Raw genomic sequence first — 21235 nt, 5'->3', positions numbered from 1 at the left:
AGAACGACTTTTTACTGTCAATATCGGCTGCTGAGTTTAATTTTTTTTATATTTTCTACTAGTGGTGTGCCTAGGGATTTTTTCAATGTGTCTTGGCTCAAAAAAGGTTGAAAAACACTGCTCTAGTTGTATAGTATAGCTTTAGGCCCCTTTTAAGTCTGTAGTATCACAAAGGGTTTCATTTCATAAGATGTCAATCCGTCTCCAAATGTAACTCCAGACGCTGCCCTCTAGTGGGTCCTTCAGACCACCACACACTGCCAGGAGAGCCCGGAGTTCTGGGTAGAACTGTTTTATTTTCATCCAATGGTGCAAAGTGTCTTTTCTGCGTCTGTCTCTCTGCAGCACCTCCAACTCCAACAACGTCTCTCCTCCCGGTTGCTGCTTATACAGAGCGACAGGTGATTAGATAACAGGGCCCAGGTGGGCCATCTGCGCACCTGTCGCTGACTTCGAGGCCGGTCCTGGCACACCCCGTTCCGCCGCAGGCCACGCCCCCTCCACAGTAACTAATTATTGAAAATAGGAAATCTATAAATTGACTTGAATGTGCATGGTCAAGTGGCGCCCCCTGGTGGCTGTATCCCCAAACAACCGCATCAAGTGTTTATGCCCGCACTATGTAAAAGAAATACACAAACCAAAATAATATTAATGTCACGTATATGGCTTTAAACGGCACACGGGTGTGTCCTTCAAGGGTTGCCGCTCTAAAATAACACATTTTGTGAAGAGCACGTGAGAAGAAGAGGCGTCCTCTCGCATCACTTTTTGGGTCTGATTGAGCACTTCTTTCTTCTTTCACATGCCAGACTGCCGCAAGAAAAGCCACTAATGAAGTGCCTTTGAATACGCACGCAGACACACACACACACACACACACACACACAAACACACACACACACACACACACACACACACACACACACACACACACACACACACACACACACACACACACACACACACACAGACACACACAGACACACACACACACACACACACACGCCGATGCGTGTGTGTTTGTTCCCGGGAAGTGTCCTCTCCTTTTCCAAGCGATGGACAAGGAGCTCCTCCATATTGCTCCTTCATCAGCCGAACAAACACAATCAACAGCAGTGGAGGACGCCGCGCTCCTTGGCGCTCATTATGCAGGAGATCATGTGACCATCAAAGTCATATTGCAGTCAACATTTTCAAAGTCAAGTCTTATATTTTTGGGAGTAACATCACGGCCACTGGACAGAAGGTTCCGTATACCTGTAGATGACGGGGTTCAGTTATTTACTCTTATATAATCAATCAATGTTTATTTATATAGCCCTAAATCACAAGTGTCTCAAAGGGCTGCACAAGCCACAACAACATCCGCGGTACAGAGTCCACATAAGGGCAAGGAAAAACTCACAACCCAGCGGGATGTTGATGTAAATGACTATGAGAAACCTTGGAGAGGACCGCATATGTGGGTGATACCCCCACCCCCTCTAGGGGAGACCGGATGCAATGGACGTCGAGTGGGTCTGACATAATATTGTGAGAGTCCAGTCCATAGTGGGGCCAGCAGGAGACCATCCCGAGCGGAGACGGGTCAGCAGGGCAGAGATGTCCCCAACCGATGCACAGGCAAGCGGTCCACCCCGGGTCCCGACTCTGGACAGCCAGCACTTCATCCGTGGCCACCGGACCTCTGCCCCCCCCCCCCCCCCCCACAAGGGAGAGGGGGGCAGAGGAGAAAAGAAAAGAAACGGCAGATCAACTGGTCTAAAAAGGGGGTCTATTTAAAGCAGTGGTCCCCAAACTACGGCCCGCGGGCCAAATCCGGCCCGCCAGCGTCCAAAATCAGGCTCGCGGGAAGTACCAAGTATTAAAAAAAAAATAATATATATATATATATTTTTTAATTTAAAAAAAAAAAAAAAAAAAAAAAAATTCTGTCTTTTCTTATCCACTTTGTACCGCTTACTACCCACGGTGTCTCCTAGCCGCTCAGCCAAATCATATTGTCTAAAAATGCATTTTCTCATCGATAACGTGACATCATTGCGCGCGCGGAAAGTGCGCTATATATTTAATATATATATATATATATATATATATATATATATATATATATATATATATATATATATATATATATATATATATATATATATACACACTACCATTCAAAAGTTTGGGGTCACCCAAACAATTTAGTGGAATAGCCTTCATTTCTAAGAACAAGAATAGACTGTGGAGTTTCAGATGAAAGTTCTCTTTTTGTGGCCATTTTGAGCGTTTAATTGACCCCACAAATGTGATGCTCCAGAAACTCAATCTGTTCTGTCTCCCTGTAATGTTTGATCCTGTTCTGTCTCCCTGTAATGTTTGTCTGCTCTTGTATTGGATTGTGCTGAACATCTTAATTTCCCCTCGGAGGTTGTTAAAAAAGATTTAGACAAACTTTTTTTTATTTTTTTTTTTAGAAACGATCCTGTTCTGTCTCCCTGTAATGTTTGATCCGGATCTGTCTCCCTGCAATGTTTGTCTGCTCTTGTATGGGATTGTGCTGAAAATCTTAATTTCCCCTCGGAGGTTGTTAAAAAAGATTTAGACAAACTTTTTTTTTTTTTTAGAAACAATCCTGTTCCGTCTCCCTGTAATGTTTGATCCTGTTCTGTCTCTCTGTAATGTTTGTCTACTCTTGTATGGGATTGTGCTGAGCATCTTAATTTCCCCTCGGAGGTTGTTAAAAAAGATTTAGACAAACTTTTTTTTTTTTTTTTTTTAGAAACGATCCTGTACTGTCTCCCTGTAATATTTGATCCTGTTCTGTCTCCCTGTAATGTTTGTCTGCTCTTGTATTGGATTGTGCTGAACATCTTAATTTCCCCTTGGAGGTTGTTAAAAAAGATTTAGACAAACTTTTTTTATTTTTAGAAACGATCCTGTTCTGTCTCCGTGTAATGTTAGATCCTGTTCTGTCTCCCTGTAATGTTTGTCTGCTCTTGTATTGGATTGTGCTGAAAATCTTAATTTCCCCTCGGAGGTTGTTAAAAAAGATTTAGACAAACTTTTTTTATTTTTAGAAACGATCCTGTTCTGTCTCCGTGTAATGTTTGATCCTGTTCTGTCTCCCTGTAATGTTTGTCTGCTCTTGAATGGGATTGTGCTGAAAATTTTAATTTCTCCTCGGGGATTATTAAAGTATTTCTGATTCTGATTGAAGTGGAGTGTTTATTTACAATTTGGCGACACCTGGTGGTCACAATTGTTTATTGAAGTACCAGACGAGTGGAAAAGCAAGTTGGCTTTATATCAGGGGTGTCAAACTCATTTTAGATCGGGTTTTTCTCTAAATTTGCCCCCCCCCCCCCCCCCCCCCCCCCCGAGTCAAAATAATTGCCCAGGTCTGGTCTAGCTTGTGTGCTAGTGTGTACTTAGGTGTTGTGTAGCTGCTAGCTCCTCTTTTCTTTTTTCCTGACATGGGATGGGGACAGCCCTACTGGAAACACAGAAAAGTCTACTAAAACATGTGAAGGAAGCAACAATGACTTGCTAGAATGGTCCTCATCCTGGACATGTTGGAGAAGAATTTGGGTCACTTCCGTTTGCAGCCGGCTCCAAGATGCCCGAAAAGAGGAAACTCACATGGGTTTAAATCTCGGCCCTTTCACTTGCCCATACTTCTAGGAATGACAAAACGTAAACAGTGGGTTCAAATACAGAAGAAACCGATCATCCTCCAAAACTACAGGTAATTAAAATGCATTTTTCATACCTAAATTCTGCCTATACTTTATTATGTGTATCTTTAACAACTGCTTTATTATGTATGACACATTCTATAATAGAGCACAAAGTGCACTGCAAAGTAGTTTGTTAAGGCTAATTAAAGATGCAAAACAGTAAACATAAGTAATATGTAAAAATATAACTAATATTATTTGTTGTGAATATTACTATAACTGCTTTGTTGTGGTCAACAAAACTTAAATAAGCTGATAATGACATTACCTTGCTTATAATAATGGACAGGAGCAAAATGGGCATTCAGATGCAACATCCTGTTTTGAAAGGATATCCATTAAGGACTAATTAAAGATGCAAAAAAGGAAACAAATAAATATAGGGGAAAAAATGGTTTAAAAAACCCCCAAAACACTTCTATATATATTATACTACCCGCCTTGTGTGTAACAAAACCTGTAAAACTTGGCTTAAAAACAGACATTAGCTTGCCTATATAATAATAATAATATTACTACTAAAAAAATATGATCATAACTATCATGACAATAATAATGCAAAAAGGCAAATAGTTTTTGTCTTTTGACAGGAAGTTAATTAATGCTGTTTAATTAATTAATTGTTTCATTTATTATAAAAAAAAAAAGAAAAACAGCAATACAAACCTTACCTATTTAAAAACAAAACATGTGTTTAATGTAGTTTAAAAAAAAAGTAGGATAATAACATAAACATAGCAAACATGTTGCACAATTTTTATTGAAAAAAAAAGGGCATAATTATGATCATTATTGTGAGGAGGAGTATATATCGTTTTTATTGTTATGATTATTATTAACAGGCATTAGCTTGCCTGTATAATAATTATAACAATAATCATACTAATACTAATAAAAAATAATCATAATTATATGACAATAATAATGCACAAAGGCAAATTGCTTTTCTCTTTTGACAGGAAGTTAATTAATGCCAATTAATTAATTGTTACATTTATTATTAAAAAATGTGAAAAAGCAATAAAAACTCCACATATTTAAAAACAAAACAAAACATGTGTTTAATGTAGTTTAAAAACATGTATGATAATAACAAACATAGCAAACATGTTGCACAATTTTTATTGAAATTTTTTTTCATAATTATGATCATTATTGTGAGGAGGAGTGTATATCGTTTTTATTGTTCTGATTATTATGAACAGGCATTAGCTTGTCTATATAACAATAATAATAATATTACTACCAATAAAAAATTATCATAATTATATGACAATAATAATGCACAAAGGCAAATTGTTTTTCTCTTTTGACAGGAAGTTAATTAACGCCGTTTAATTAATTAATTGTTTCATTTATTATTTAAAAAAATGCAAAACAGCAATAAAAACGCCGCATATTTAAAAACAAAACAAAACGTGTTTAATGTAGTTTTAAAAATGTAGGATAATAACATAAACATAGCAAACATGTTGCACAATTTTTATTGAAAAAAAAAAAGGCATAATTATGATTATTATTGTGAGGAGGAGTATATATAGTTTTTATTGTTCTGATTATTATTAACAGGCATTAGCTTGCCTATATAATAATATTACTACTAATAAAAAATAATCATAATTATATGACAATAATAATGCACAAAGGCAAATTGTTTTTCTCTTTTGACAGGAGGTTAATTAACGCCGTTTAATTAATTTATTGTTTCATTTATTATTAAAAAAATGCAAAACAGCAATAAAAACGCTGCATATTTAAAAACAAAACAAAACATGTGTTTAATGTGGTTTAAAAACATGTATGATAATAACATGAATTTTTATTGAAAAAAATGGCATAATTATGATCATTATTGTGAGGAGTATATCAAGTTTTTATTGGTCTGATTATGATTTGAGGGTTGGCATTATTGTTCAACTTAAAAATCCAATTCAATCAATTGGCCAATGGGATATTGTCTCTATAATAATCAATATCAGCCCCTCGTCCTGATCCAAAGGAAAGAGAACATCTGGAATAGGTTTTTTGTTTTCTTTGTTCACTGGTGGAAGGTCAGAATGACACAGCAAGAAAAATCTTCCTCCTCAAACTTCCTCATGCCCGCTAAACTTCCTCATATTGAGTCACCTGATCTTATTTACAATATGTTGAAAGGGACTTCTCCAGTCATGCATGCGGTGTGGGCACGCTTGTTGCATAACAGGCTGGATTACATCTCAGCATGTCTGTCTTTCATTTTCAAAATAAAATGTCTGAGAATATAAAAGCGGGCATGATTAATGACAGGCCAGGAGAACAATCAGCTTGCAGATGATAGTGTGAGTTACAGCAGCGATGAAGTAGACAAAGGACATTGGAGTTGTGTGCAACATGGGGACGTGTGCACGCTATCTTTTTCTTGTTGCATGAGGCTCTCAGTGCTTGTGTTGCAATCTGGGCCATCGCTCATGTCCAAGTCATGGCTCATTTGCAGAGTCATACACACATGCAATTTATGGTACACCCTCCCAACTCATTCCAGACAGTCAAACACAAGTAAGGGTAGGATTTAGCACCATCTTGTGGTTGACACCGAAATTACTTCCACCCAGTCAACTGTGGTATTAAATATAAAATGAAATAAACATTAAAAAACCATATTATGTGCTCTCTAAAACGGGAAAATTCAAGCAAATTAAAATAAAACGTACAATAAAATATATATTTTGTTTCCATAAATTACTACTAATTTATCAAATAAAAAAATACAAAATCTGGACACTAATGTGGGGAAATTAAAGCCTAAACAATTACATTTTGTTTACATAACATTGTGTATTCATCTATACATCATGAATTATTATTAATATATGAAATAAAAAAAGGTATTTAAAATCCGAAGACTTTAACACGCGAAAATGTAGGCCCCTCAAAAATGATGAATTAATTAAAATAATAAAAACAAATAAAAATATTATACATGTATCCCTCATTATTCATTACTAATATGTAAAATAAAGATGTTACATAATAAAATACAGAACTAATTGAAGGGATGAATAAAAACATGAATTAATGGGTGGCATTGTCAAAACGTGGTCCTTGGGGTGTTGTGTTTTCCCGGAATGCAAAGGAAAGTTGGCGCGGGCAAGGCGTGAGGGTAAGGACATCTTTTAATTAGTACTATAAAAAAGGAACAAAAGGCGCGCACAAGGCGGAAGTACAAAAACTTGCACAAAGGCAGAAACTATGAACATGAAGCAAAACGTCACTAACTGTGGCATTAATAACAAAAACTTACTTGGCATGGAACTATGGAAACACGGGTAGCAGAAGTCATCAGAGGTAAACAGGGGTCGCAGAGTTAATGTCCCCAGGCCGACCAACAGAAAATGAAAAGCTTAAATAACACAGACATGATTAACAACAGGTGCGTGAGTGCAAATTAATCAGGTGAAAACTAATGGGTTGTCATGGAAACAAAACAGGGAGTGAAAAAACAGGAACTGACAAAATCCAAAAAAGCACATGGCCAAACAAAACATGATCACACAGACGTGACAGGCATAAGCTAAACAACAGCAGATGTGCTCCTAATACTATTTTGAAAATGTGCTAAAAAACAAACAAAAACAAAAAAAACCTAATATTTTCTAGATATGAATACAATAAAATTATATATAACATAGAATAAAATAGATTAAGAAAAACTAAGATAAAAGAACACTGTAGGTATTCACTATAAACCATTTAAAATTTGTTTTTGAAATGATTTAAGCGTAAATGCTTAAAAAATTGCAAAAACAAAAATGAATACAAATTTAAAAACATTTAATCCAAAAATATTAATACACAATTATTCATCATCATTAATTATCTAAATATTAAGCAACTCTTTTTGAGACATGTCAAATTGTGCAATTGTGCAAAAATGTTTAATACATTTTTGAAAATGTGCTAAACAAAAAAAAAATTATATCTTCTAAATATGAATAAAATAAAATAATATATAACATAGAATAAAATAGATTAAGAAAAAATAAGAAAAATTAACACTGTAGGTATTCACTATAAAACATTTAAAATGTGTTTTTTAAATGATTTAAGCATAAATGCTTAAAAAATTGCAAAAACAAAAATTAATACAAATTTAAAAACATTTAATACAAAAATATGAATACACAATTATTCATCATCATTAATTATCTAAATATTAAGCTACTCTTTTTGAGACATGTCAAATTGTGCAATTGTGCAAAAATGTTTAATATATTTTTGAAAATGTGCTTAACAAAAAAATAAATTATATCTTCTAAATATGAATGAAATAAAATTATATACAACATAGAATAAAATAGATTAAGACAAAAATAAGATAAATTAACACTGTAGGTATTCACTATAAACCACTTCAAATTTGTTTTTTAAATGATTTAAGCATTAATGCTTAAAAAATTGCAAAAACAAAAACGAATACAAATGTCAAAACATTTAATACAAAAATATTAATACACATAATTATCTAAATGATCTAATTATCTAAATATTAAACTACTCTTTTTGAGACATGTCAAATTGTGCAAAAATGTTTAATAGCTACACTAAAGCATTATTACTAAATTGGGCCTAAATGCGGCAACGATTGATGATAAAAACATTATAAAGAATGTTAGTATAAGCACACACTGCACAATCAATGTTGACATGCATGCTGACTATTTGTACTACTACTAGTACTTTCTTAGTATTGTTGTGAAAATGTTATCATCCGCCAAGAAGCTTTGGTTGCCATGGTCTTATTGGAGACAGGAGTGTCTTGTTGGGGTAACGTGCAGGAAGAATGTAAACATTGTCTGCTCGGAGGCACCACTTCAAAGCCCAAACCTCCTCTCAGCGGTGGTGTGCACTCTTCAACCGACAAGAAGTGAAAGTGAATGCTCATCCACAGTCTGCAGCCTTTTTCCTCTTTGAAGTCACACAAATGGATCTGATTGACTGGTGGAAAAAGTCCACATCAAAACATTCCTTTTGGTTGTTGACCGACTGACCAAAATGTTTAGCTTGAGAGAAAAATAATGGGACAACTTGATCTATCCATTAGATTGGTATGAGTGTATAACAAGTTTAGTTGAATTTCATCTTTTTTCTAGCTTAGTTTAGATCACTGCCATTTTTATGGAAGTATTAACAACTATTGTGCTTCTTTTTCCACATTTTTGAATGTATTATATATACATGTTATTTTGACAGACATATATATATATATATATATATATATATATATATATATATATATATATATATATATATATATATATATATATATATACATATATATATATATATATATATGTATATATATATATATATATATACACACATTTTTGAATGTATTATATATACATGTTATTTTGACAGACATATATATATATATATGTATATATATATATATATGTATATATATATCTATATATATAGATATATATATATATATATATATATATATACACATTTTTGAATGTATTATATATACATGTTATTTTGACAGACATATATATATATATATATATATATGTATATATATGTGTGTATATATATATATATATATATATATATATATATATATATATATATATATATATATTATATATATATATATATATATATATATATATATATATATGTCTGTCAAAATAACATGTATATATAATACATTCAAAAATGTGGAAAAGTGTATATATATATATATATATATATATATATATATATATATATATATATATATATATATATATATATATATATATATATATATATATATATATATATATATATATATATATATATATATATATATATATAAAGCAAATGTCTGTTTTTTGGTGCAATATCTACATAGGTGTATAGAGGCCCATTTCCAGCAACTATCACTCCAGTGTTCTAATGGTACAATGTGTTTGCTCATTGGCTCAGAAGGCTAATTGATGATTAGAAAACCCTTGTGCAATCATGTTCACACATCTGAAAACACTTTAGCTCGTTACAGAAGCTACAAAACTGACCTTCCTTTGAGCAGATTGAGTTTCTGGAGCATCACATTTGTGGGCTCAATTAAACGCTCAAAATGGCCAGAAAAAGAGAACTTTCATCTGAAACTCCACAGTCTATTCTTGTTCTTAGAAATGAAGGCTATTCCACTAAATTGTTTGGGTGACCCCAAACTTTTGAACGGTAGTGTATATATATATATATGTATATATATATATATATATATATATATATATATATATATATATATATATATATATATATATATATATATATATATATAAGCAGACGTGTCTACAGGTTGTAGAGGAAGCTAAAGGCAGTGCCTTTAAAGCACGCCCCCAATATTGTTGTCCGGGTGGAAATCGGGAGAAATTCGGGAGAATGGTTGCCCCGGGAGATTTCCGGGAGGGGCACTGAAATTCGGGAGTCTCTCGGGAAAATCGGGAGGGTTGGCAAGTATGGTGAAGTGAAGTGAATTATATTTATATAGTGCTTTTCTCTAGTGACTAAAAGCACTTTACATTGTGAAACCCAATATCTAAGTTACATTACATACCAGTGTGGGTGGCACTGGGAGCAGGTGGGTAAAGCGTCTTGCCCAAGGACACAACGGCAGCGACTAGGTTGGCGGAAGCGGGGATCGAACCTGGAACCGTCAAGTTGCTGGCACGGCCACTCTACCAACCGAGCTATACCGCCCCATGGTGGACTCACGTATACAAAAGTGTGTACACGGGAAGTAAAACCTGTTGGAATTGTGCCGTTTGTTATCATAAGATTGGTAATAAAAGTTAAAAATAGTGCCAGGCATTGTGTAATTTCTTCTGGGGGCTACAATTTATTACTTTATTTTGTTTTCAAGTAAAAAAATATATATTTTCAAGGTGTAGCGGTGTTAAAAATGTTGTACTGTACCAGTTGAAATGTGAACGGTGCTCATCCCTACTACAGTATAATGATTCATTGAACTATTTAACTGTTGCTTTGCACTGTAAGCAATTTACATCTTGAAATTATGTTTTCTTCTTCCCGTGCAAGCCTTTTCAATAAGGCTCTTAACAGCCAATGTGCTCATTAGGCCTTAGCAAGCAAACCACATGACATAACCTGAATATAAAGCACTTAAGCGACACCTTTAATAGGCCACAACATCTTTTTTTGGAAGCGACTCAGAACAAAGACACGGACAAAAAGGCATGGAAACACAACACCAGAGGGATGACCCAAGCTCCTCACACCAAACAGATACAATAATAATGACTGCCTGTGTGCCCCTTCATCATTATCTTGGCTCACCGACTCAACGTCCCGGCGAAGAAAAAGCCTGGCGCTCCAGGAAAAAAGGACAGGGAATTAGCGGAAAGAGAAAGCAAATAAATAGCCGCTTGAATACGCCACAACAAAGGCGAGAGAGGTGAGGACAAGAGCGAGGGGACTACAGAGGAGGCTGGAGGGGACTACAGAGGAGGCTGGAGGGGACTACAGAGGACGCTGGAGTGGAGGTGATGATGACTGCACACATGTCAAAAAACACTTCTATGGGGAGAGGTTTTAATGAGGCAGACTGTGTGTGTGTGTGTGTGTGTGTGTGTGTGTGTGTGTGTGTGTGTGTGTGTGTGTGTGTGTGTTGTCATCTGTGACACGATGATACTCCACACTTCCTGTCGCCACGTGGGTGGGAGAGCATTTGAGGACGAGCTCGATACTTGAAGAAACAAAGTTACTGAGTTTTGTTTTGAAAGATTTACCGCAAAAAGACAAGGCACAGGTCCTCTGTACCACATTTTGGAATGTTGTATACATCCATTTTATTTTCACAGACATTTTTCACCATTACATTTATTACAAATCAAGAATAATTCAGGGTTTCCCCATAACCTCTTAAGGCCTAAGCTGTTTGTTTACATGCTTTTTTTTTTATTTCTCTTTGCTATTTGGGCTTATTGGACCCTAATTAGAATATAAACTAAAAATCATCTTTTGATATGATGTACTTAGTCCATAAGTACACAAACGTGTACTTCATGTGTAGTGACATGTTCATTTTTATTTTTACACTTTTTTTTCTCCAAATTCCATTGTATGTTATACTCTTTTGACACCACCAGATGGCAGTATAAGTGTCCACATAAGTGGCCATAAGACCCCAATTCAGTAGTGGACACAATTTTGGAAATAAGAGCTAAAAGTTGCTGTCCACGCATGTGGCCACTAAGCCTTTAGAGCTTTTAATGTCATTAAATGTGGCGCGTCGCCAGAGCATTTTTATTACTGCCACACCTTGAAAATATAGATATTTTTTTTGGTACCTGGGAATCATTTGAACTGATACAGTACCAACATTATTTTGGTACCTGGGAATCATTTGAACTGATACAGTACCAACATTATTTTGGTACCTGGGAATCAATTCCGGTACTCAACGATATCATCAATCAATCAAAGTATATTTACATAGCCCTAAATCACGAGTGTCTCAAAGGGCTGTACAAGCCACAACGACGACAAATATTATACTTGAATTTAATGCATGTTTTGGACTAAAACTAATTTATTTGAAAGAAATTGTGAAAAAAAATGAGATTGTGCAACATTTTACATAACCTCTTAAGGCCCAAGCTGTTTGTTTACATGCTTTTTTTTTATTTCTCTTTGCTATTTGGGCTTATTGGACCCTAATTAGAATACAAACTAAAAATCATCTTTTGATATGATGTACTTAGTCCATAAGTACACAAACGTGTACTTCATGTGTAGTGACATGTTCATTTTTATTTTTACACTTTTTTTTTCTTCCAAATTCCATTGTATGTTATACTCTTCTGACACCACCAGATGGCAGTATAAGTGTCCACATAAGTGGCCATAAGACCCCAATTCAGTAGTGGACACAATTTTGGAAATAAGAGCTAAAAGTTGCTGTCCACACATGTGGCCACTAAGCCTTTAGAGGTGTTAATGTCATTAAATGTGGCGTGCCGCCAGAGCATTTTTATTACCGCCACACCTTGAAAATATAGATATTTTTTTGGTACCTGGGAATCATTTGAACTGATACAGTACCAACATTATTTTGGTACCTGGGAATCAATTCCGGTACTCAACGATATCATCAATCAATCAAAGTATATTTACATAGCCCTAAATCACGAGTGTCTCAAAGGGCTGCACAAGCCACAACGACGACGAATATTATACTTGAATTTAATGCATGTTTTGGACTAAAACTAATTTATTTGAAAGAAATTGTGAAAAAAAATGAGATTGTGCAACATTTTACATAACCTCTTAAGGCCTAAGCTGTTTGTTTACATGCTTTTTTTTATTTCTCTTTGCTATTTGGGCTTATTGGACCCTAATTAGAATAAAAACTAAGAATCATCTTTTGATATGATGTACTTAGTCCATAAGTACACAAACGTGTACTTCATGTGTAGTGACATGTTCATTTTTATTTTTACACTTTTTTTTCCCAAATTCCATTGTATGTTATACTCTTCTGACACCACCAGATGGCAGTATAAGTGTCCACATAAGTGGCCATAAGACCCCAATTCAGTAGTGGACACAATTTTGGAAATAAGAGCTAAAAGTTGCTGTCCACGCATGTGGCCACTAAGCCTTTAGAGGTGTTAATGTCATTAAATGTGGCGTGTCGCCAGAGCATTTTTATTACCGCCACACCTTGAAAATATAGATATTTTTTTGGTACCTGGGAATCATTTGAACTGATACAGTACCAACATTATTTTGGTACCTGGGAATCAACTCCGGTACTCAACGATATCATCAATCAATCAAAGTATATTTACATAGCCCTAAATCACGAGTGTCTCAAAGGGCTGCACAAGCCACAACGACGACAAGTATTATACTTGAATTTAATGCATGTTTTGGACTAAAACTAATTTATTTGAAAGAAATTGTGAAAAAAAATGAGATTGTGCAACATTTTACATACCCTCTTAAGGCCCAAGCTGTTTGTTTACATGCTTTTTTTAATTTCTCCTTGCTATTTGGGCTTATTGGACCCTAATTAGAATAAAAACTAAGAATCATCTTTTGATATGATGTACTTAGTCCATAAGTACACAAACGTGTACTTCATGTGTAGTGACATGCTAATTTTTATTTTTACACTTTTTTTTCCAAATTCCATTGTATGTTATACTCTTCTGACACCACCAGATGGCAGTATAAGTGTCCACATAAGTGGCCATAAGACCCCAATTCAGTAGTGGACACAATTTTGGAAATAAGAGCTAAAAGTTGCTGTCCACGCATGTGGCCACTAAGCCTTTAGAGGTTTTAATGTCATTAAATGTGGCGCGTCGCCACGGCATTTTTATTACTGCCACACCTTGAAAATATAGATATTTTTTTGGTACCTGGGAATCATTTGAACTGATACAGTACCAACATCAATCAATCAAAGTGTATTTACATAGCCCTAAATCACGAGTGTCTCAAAGGGCTGCACAAGCCACAACGAGGACGAATATTATACCTGAATTTAATGCATGTTTTGGACTAAAACTAATTTATTTGAAAGAAATTGTGAAAAAAAAGAGATTGTGCAACATTGTACATAATACAAATGAAAAATAAATGGTTTGCATATCTTCCTGACACATGGTCAGTGCATGTGCCTCACCATACCAAGGTCCTGGGTTCCATTTCGGGCTTGGAGGCTTTCTGTGTGGAGTTTGCATGTTCTTTGTGAACATTTCCAGAAAGCTAAGGACCAGAGGGGCCAGACAGGCTATTAGTCCCATTTGGTGTATTCTGGACAACCAGCGTCCTCTACAGTAGCTTTACTGTGGTGTCCCCCAGGGATCTATTCTAGGCCCCATCCTGTTCGAGGGATCTATTCTAGACCCCATCTTGTTCGAGGGATCTATTCTAGGCCCCATCCTGTTCGAGGGATCTATTCTAGGCCCCATCCTGTTTGCTCTATATCTCCTCCCTCTTGGAGAGATTTTTAAGAGGCATGGAGTGTCTTACCACTTTTATGCAGACGACTGCCAAATTTATATGGCGATTTCAAAAGGCCACGGTCCCCTGACCATACTTGCCAACCCTCCCGAATATACTCCTCACCCCTTAAAGGCCTACTGAAATGAGATTGTCTTATTTAAACGGGGATAGCAGGTCCATTCTATGTGTCATACTTGATCATTTCGCGATATTGCCATATTTTTCCTGAAAGGATTTAGTAGAGAACATCGACGATAAAGTTTGCAACTTTTGGTGGCTGATAAAAAAGCCTTGCCTGTAGCGGAAGTAGCGTGACGTCACAGCTTGTGGAGCTCCTCACATCTGTAGTGGAAGTAGCGTGACGTCACAGGTTGTGGAGCTCCTCACATCTGCACATTGTTTACAATCATGGCCACCAGCAGCGAGAGCGATTCGGACCAAGAAAGCGACGATTACCCCATTAATTTGAGCGAGGATGAAAGATTTGTGGATGAGGAAAGTGAGAGTGAAGGATTAGAGGGCAGTGGAAGCGATTCAGATAGGGAAGATGCTGTGAGAGGCGGGTGGGACCTGATATTCAGCTGGGAATGACTAAAACAGTAAATAACCACAAGACATATATATACTATTAGCCACAACACAACAAGGCTTATATTTAATATGCCACAAATTAATCCCGCATAACAAACACCTCCCCCCTCCTGTCCATATAACCCGCCAATACAAATCAAACACCCGCACAACACACTCAATCCCACAGCCCAAAGTACCGTTCACCTCCGCAAAGTTCATACAGCACATATATTTCCCCAAAGTTACGTATGTGACATGCACATAGCGACACGCACGTACGGGCAAGCGATCAAATGTTTGGAAGCCGCAGCTGCGTACTCACGGTAGCGCGCATCCAACTCAAAGTCCTCCCGGTAAGAGTCTCTGTTGTCCCAGTTCTCTACGTGTTTGTGTTGCTGCAGCCGGCCGCTAATACACTGCTTCCCACCTACAGCTTTCTTCTTTGCAGTCTTCATTGTTCATTAAACAAATTGCAAAAGATTCACCAACACAGATGTCCAGAATACTGTGGAATTTTGCGATGAAAACAGACGACTTAATAGCTGGCCACAATGCTGTCCCAAAATGTCTGCTACAATCCGTGACGTCACGCGCAAACGTCATCATACCGAGACGTTTTCAGCAGGATATTTCGCGGGAAATGTAAAATGTCACTTTACTAATCTAACCCGGCCGTATTGGCATGTGTTGCAATGTTCAGATTTCATCATTGATATATAAACTATCAGACTGCGTGGTCGCTAGTAGTGGCTTTCAGTAGGCCTTTAAATGGTTTTACCCTTTAAAATGGTTTTTGAATCATATAACTGGAACAAGCTGCTGTTTTTAAGGACGGACTGCAAGTCAAAGATGGTCCGTATAACAGAAGTATTTGCTAGTCAAAGATCAGGAGCAATGAATCCCGAGGAGCCTAAGGATGCCATGAAGCTACCACGGGAAGTCTTGCACCTTGTACCTGCCTTGAGGGCCTCCAGTTATCTGATCTGCAGAGCAACAGGAGGCCTTCAGTTTCACAGTTGGAAAAAACAACAAGCGTTGAGATCGTAGACAACAGCGGCGTCACAAGCTGGAGACAATGTGTCCACCTTGTAAAAGCTTTCTGCGGCCAATCGGTAATGGAGCACGCCAGCTAATGACAGCCGCTTACGCTGGAGGAAGGAACACCTCAGGCGCCATTGCGGTGATTTCTCATTGCTAGTGGAAAAGGAAACACTCTCCGTGCGTGGAGATGTTTACCAATGCACAGACAAAGCACAAATGTGGCCGTTGTCCCGGCGTGAGCATTCTGACGGGAATGCAGCGAGGCGGACCATTCCTGAAATGCCCGGCACTGCAAAAAGTCAGTGTTCAAAAACAAGAAAAAAATGTACAAAAATTTGTGGTCTTTTATTTGAACTAAGCAAAATGATCTGCCAATAGAAGAAGAACATTCAACTTGTCAAGACTTTCCAAAACAAGTCAAATTAGCTAACATCAATGAACCCCAAAATAGCTTAAAATACGTATATTCTCACTAATAACAAGTGCACTTTTCTTGCTAGAAAAAAAAAAAAAATTGGACCTTTTTGCTCAATATGTTGGAAAATATTCTTAAATGAAGTAAATGCTAGTGCCATTATCTTGACATCATGATATGATACTATATAAATATAATTCACTTCACTTCACCATACTTGCCAACCCTCCCGATTTTCCCGAGAGACTCCCGAATTTCAGTGCCCCTCCCGGAAATCTCCCGGGGCAACCATTCCCGAACTTTAAAAAAGTACTTTTCTACTTGTGAGTGTTGATGACACAACAGTTGATATTCTAGTTTCAAGCATGTTTTACTCAATATAGCTCATCAAATGTCAGCAACAAGCTGTAATATCTTACTGACATCATTTAGGAGCAAAACAAGTAAAACACTCTAACATGAAATCTGCTTAGTGAGAAGAATGATCTTATCAGACAGAAAATAAGCAAATATCAAGGCAAGGCAAGGCAAGGCAACTTTATTTGTATAGCGCTTTTCATACACAAGGCAGACTCAAAGTGCTTCACAGACAACAAAGTGAAATGAAAGAAAATAAAAGCAAAATTAAAATGCAGACAATAAAAATAAAAACAGTGCAGACGTTAAAAGTTAAAAGATTAAAAGATTTAGCTGAAAGCTAAGGTGAACATAAAAGTCTTCAGTCTAGTTTTAAAAGTAGTGAGAGTTGGGGAGAGTCTGACATCTTCACCCTTATTTGACATATTTCATCTTACTTAGATTTCACTTTTTACAGTGTGGCAGAAGTATTCTGGTGGTGACAGCCAGAAGAAAAGCTCTGAATAATGCTTTTAAGGATCAATAATTATCTGACAAGATAAGAACAATCAAGACTGGTGATGCTAGGAATTTTGGAATAGAGAAACACAGAATGTATGCAGGATTAAAACTCATTTGATTGGGGGCAGGAGGCCCCGTTTTGCCTGAAAAAGCAAATGCAAAATGTCAATCAATGAATGACAAGGCGTTTCATAAATGTTTTGACAGCTCACTTAATCCTAGCTTATTCCTGCTCTGTCACAGGTAAGAACATTGTTTGTATACAGCACAGGACAAACGTTTGGACACACCCTCGCCTCATTCAATGGGTTTTCGTTATTTTCAGGACTATTTACAGTGTTGGCGCTAGGAATTTTCAAAATGGGGTCTGAGGGACCCCATCAAGTCATAAAAATGGGGTCGCACAGTAAATTTTTGGGGTCCCACTTTTTGTAAGCGTTTTGAAAACAAATGATAAATGTATGCATTATCCTGTTATATCTCACATTCTATATTGTGTTGTACATTATCCTGTTATATCTCACATTCTATATTGTGTTGTACATTATCCTGTTATATCTCACATTCTATATTGTGTTGTACATTATCCTGTTATATCTCACATTCTATATTGGGTTGTACATTATCCTGTTATATCTCACATTCTATATTGTGTTGTACATTATCCTGTTATAGCTCACATTCTATATTGTGTTGTACATTATCCTGTTATATCTCACATTCTATATTGTGTTCTACATTATCCTGTTATATCTCACATTCTATATTGTGTTGTACATTATCCTGTTATATCTCACATTCTATATTGTGTTTTACATTATCCTGTTATATCTCACATTCTATATTGGGTTGTACATTATCCTGTTCTATCTCACATTCTATATTGGGTTGTACATTATCCTGTTATATCTCACATTCTATATTGTGTTGTACATTATCCTGTTATATCTCACATTCTATATTGTGTTGTACATTATCCTGTTATATCTCACATTCTATATTGTGTTGTACATTATCCTGTTATATCTCACATTCTATATTGTGTTGTACATTATCCTGTTATATCTCACATTCTATATTGTGTTGTACATTATCCTGTTCTATCTCACATTTTATATTGTGTTGTACATTATCCTGTTATATCTCACATTCTATATTGTGTTGTACATTATCCTGTTATATCTCACATTATATATTCTGTTGTACATTATCCTGTTATATCTCACATTCTATGTTGTGTTGTACATTATCCTGTTGTATCTCACATTCTATATTGTGTTGTACATTATCCTGTTATATCTCACATTCTATATTGTGTTGTACATTATCCTGTTATATCTCACATTCTATATTCTGTTGTACATTATCCTGTTATATCTCACATTCTATATTGTGTTGTACATTATCCTGTTATATCTCACATTCTATATTGTGTTGTACATTATCCTGTTATATCTCACATTCTATATTGTGTTCCAACTGGAAAACTTTTCTTATCTTTTGCAAATATTAGCTCATTTGGATTTTTTTCATCCTGTTCCTTCTCAAGCATAGATGTGAAAATATGTGTTTTGTTGTTAGAGTTTAATTGTCTATTGATCAAAAATGCACATCAGTGAAGGAGATAAACAAAAATGAATGAATTAAAACAATAATACAAAAGAAAACACATTTTTATGCATTGAGTCATAAACATTCATTCACTTTCTTCTTTCGTTCATGGATCTACACTTCACCGCTGCTAGTATTTTTTTCTATATTTTGATGTATTACGTTGTAGGTGTATTTATTTCAGTATAAAAGTGTAAAACATTTTTTGTTTCTGTCATGAAATGATGATAATGGTGTGCCAGGGCATACATACATTATTTATTTAACTCCTTAAATCTGTAGAGTCTACATCAACTTCAGATCTATTCTAAAGTTGGTTTTTTTTAATGTTGTTTTTTTGTTTGATTGTTTTCTGTCCTTTTTGTCAAATAAAACTATGTTTTTTTATGGCAAACAAAAAAAAAAAAAGCAACATCTTCCACAACACATATTTTTCAAAGTGTAATATTTGATGTGAAGTAATGGGAACCTTGGATAGGTCAATAATTCATAACAACATTGATTTTGATTCAATATTATGTTTTGAGCAATGACAGTTTTAAAGAAAAAAAACAAAACAGCTTTGCTTTATTAGTCAACAGTGCAACTTTTTCTAAATGACATTTCACCTGTAAGCTTTTTTATTCCACTTTTGTTATGTTTTTGTTTATTTTAATAGTATTTTTAAAATGTGCCGTGGGCCTTTAAAACATTAGCTGCGGGCCGCAAATGGCCTCCGGGGCACACTTTTGACACCCCTGCTGTATTCTGATAAGCAGATTTGATGTTAGAGTGTTTTACTTGTTGTAAGTGTTTTGCTCCTAAATGATGTCAGTAAGATATTACAGCTTGTTGCTGACATTTGATGAGCTATATTGAGTAAAACATGCTTGAAAGTAGAATATCAAGTGTTGTGTCATCAACACTCACAAGTAGAAAACTACTTTTTTAAAGTCATCATTTCTTACTTCAAGCATGAAAAAAAAAAAAGATGATGCCGAGCGCATATCATTATGTCAAGATAATGGCACTAGCATTTACTTCATTTAACAATATTTTTCAACATATTGAGCAAAAAGGTCTCATTTTTTTTTCTACCAAGAAAAGTGCACTTGTTATTAGTGAGAATATACTTATTTTAAGCTATTTTGGGGTTCATTGAGGTTGGCTCATTTGACTTGTTTTGGAAAGTCTTGACAAGCCGAATTTTCTTTTTCTATTAGCAGATAATTTTGCTCTTTGTTAAAAAAAATTCCCCTAATTTTTATTTTTCTTTTTTCTTTTTTTTGAACACTGACTTTTTGCAGTGTAATGGGTTAAAATGATAAAAAAAAATTAAAAAAAATATATATATAAAAATTACATAATAAATATCAATATAAATATATTCATATTAGTAATTAATAATTAAATTGTGTCAATGTTTTTTTTATTTTGCATTCAAATATTTAATCATTGAACAATTAATTTCCAGGGAATTACTTACATGTATCAAATCAAATTTGGTAATATGATATATTTGTTGCATTGGGGGCGGACGGGATCCAAATTAAATTGTGCAACTCCTAAAATCAACTCGTTTTGCGGATGAGACTCAAGTCCTGACCGAGTCTCAAAACAAAAGTCCACTCCAAGCTCTACCACCATTGCACAAATCCTTCATGTGATCCGTGTTAAATGTCGTCCTCTTGCCTGTTTCTTCTGGTTATTCCTGTCCTGTTAACGTAATCCAATCTGCACATCCACACACTCTGGGAGGCAAATAGAATCATTGGAATTAAAGCTCCCACAAACCAAACTGTGTGACGTGGGAGCTTTTTCCCTTGAAACTCCCACACTGATGAAGGTGAAGCTGATGATGGAAAACTCCATGCCTTAATTCCATTTTATTAATAACGTGTTGGGTTTAATTGACAGATCGTGAAGAAATGTTCCCATCTGGCCCAGATGACCGCTGGTTGATGCCTCAGAGAGATGCCAGACAGGCTTTGTGGGACTCTGGACCTCAGCCACGTAGCTG

Source organism: Entelurus aequoreus, linkage group LG12, assembly GCF_033978785.1.
Source record: "Entelurus aequoreus isolate RoL-2023_Sb linkage group LG12, RoL_Eaeq_v1.1, whole genome shotgun sequence".
Taxonomy (NCBI): Eukaryota; Metazoa; Chordata; class Actinopteri; order Syngnathiformes; family Syngnathidae; genus Entelurus; species Entelurus aequoreus.
This window is presented reverse-complemented; position numbering follows the sequence as displayed.